The sequence below is a fragment of the Arachis hypogaea genome, unplaced genomic scaffold (genome assembly GCF_003086295.3).
Source record: "Arachis hypogaea cultivar Tifrunner unplaced genomic scaffold, arahy.Tifrunner.gnm2.J5K5 arahy.Tifrunner.gnm2.scaffold_81, whole genome shotgun sequence".
Lineage (NCBI taxonomy): Eukaryota > Viridiplantae > Streptophyta > Magnoliopsida > Fabales > Fabaceae > Arachis > Arachis hypogaea.
This window is the reverse complement of record NW_027255497.1, coordinates 24,913-26,650: the sequence shown is the minus strand read 5'-3', so window position 1 is coordinate 26,650 and position 1,738 is coordinate 24,913. Positions and strand designations below refer to the sequence as shown.

Below are 1,738 nucleotides of genomic sequence, written 5' to 3'. Positions count from 1 at the left end.
TCTCCATTTCTGATCTTACCCATTCTATTTACTTTCTGCCATTTAATTTCCTGCTCATTACCCCAACTTCCCATTTAAGATTTTGCACTTTAAATTCTGTTATTTACTTTCTAGTCAAAATTTCTGCATCTCAATCTCAATTCTGTTTAGCTCAACTAGCATATTCTTCTAACTAAAGTTGTTTGACCAATCAATCCTTGTGGGATTCGACCTCACTCTATTGTGAGTTTTACTTGACGACAATTCGGTATACTTGCCGAAGGAAAATTTGTTGAGAGACAAGTTTTCATGCATCAAGTTTATGGCGCCGTTGCCGGGGATTGATTTTGAATCAACAATGATTAAGTTAGAAGATCACTAGATTGAGCATTTTTTTATTTCGTTATTCATTTTTTTTATTCAGTCAATTTCTGTTAGTTGTTTTGATTTCTTCCTCACCCCTGCACCCTTTTAGTTTGTTTCGTTCTTCATTTCTTTGTTTATTATAATTTTGCTCACTAACCCACTAACTGTTTGATAAATTGCATCACTCACACTAACAATTACTCTAACAAGAATAATCTTCACTATACCTCCTGTTGTGCAATCTGTTTGTTGTATGACAGGGAGAAGAGAAGGAGTCTTAACATCCTTTTGATTCAGAACCTGAAAGAACCCTTTGGAGAATAAGAAGGGAGGCAAGAGGAAAAAGGATTATTGGTGCTGAGGAAGAGGAAGAGTACTTTAAACCTAACATGGAAGAGAATTTGGAGAACAATCATGAAGAAGAAGCTCATAATCATGCCAGAGAAGGCCATGCAAACCGGGCTGGGCAAGAAAGGAGGGTCTTAGGATTCTATATCAATCCTAATCCAGGAAACTGTGGAAGCAGCATTCAGAAGCCCACCATACATGCCAACAATTTCGAGCTAAAACCTCAGCTCATCACTCTTGTGCAGAATAATTGTTCATTTGGAGGAGGTGTTCAAGAAGATCCTAATGAACACTTGACCACCTTCTTGAGGATTTATGACACAGTGAAGTCCAATGGAGTCCACCCGGATGTCTATAGGCTGCTCTTGTTCCCTTTTTCACTAAGGGACAAGGCATCTAAATGGCTTGAATCCTTCCCAAAGGAAAGCTTAACTAATTGGGAAGAAGTGGTAAACAAGTTTTTAGCAAGATTTTATCCTCCTCAAAGGATCAATAGGCTAAGAACTGAGGTGCAGACTTTTAGACAACAAGATGGTGAGACACTTTATGAAGCATGGGAGAGATTCAAAGACTTGACAAGGAGATGCCCACCAGAGATGTTTAATGAGTGGGTTCAACTTCACATCTTTTATGAAGATCTGTCCTATGAGTCAAAGAAGGCTATGGATCATTCATCAAGAGGGTCTTTAAACAAGAAGAAAACCATTGAAGTAGCCATAGATGTCATTGAAACAGTTGCTGAGAATGACTACTTCTATGCCTCTAAAAGAAGTAATACTAGAGGAGTAATGGAGCTGAACCACATGGATGCACTGTTAGCCCAAAACAAGATGATCACTGATGAGCGGATAATTTATACGCTTTTTGGCATTGTTTTCAGTATGTTTTTAGTATATTTTAATTAGTTTTTATTATATTTTTATTAGTTTTTAGTTAAAATTCACTTTTCTGGACTTTACTATGAGTTTGTGTGTTTTTCTGTGATTTCAGGTATTTTTTGGCTGAAATTGAGGGTCCTGAGCAAAAATCTGATTCAGAGGCTGAA

The 1,738-nt window shown here is 37.2% G+C and overlaps 1 non-coding gene across 1 annotated transcript; it reads right to left on the bottom strand.

The window, feature by feature from the left end:
- Nucleotides 1-1,187: 1,187 nt before the first annotated feature.
- On the bottom strand, nucleotides 1,188-1,295 carry LOC114927247 (small nucleolar RNA R71). The gene has a single exon (XR_003817606.1). It is a non-coding gene; the product is annotated as a small nucleolar RNA R71 (small nucleolar RNA).
- Between the last annotated feature and the right edge of the window lie 443 nt (nucleotides 1,296-1,738).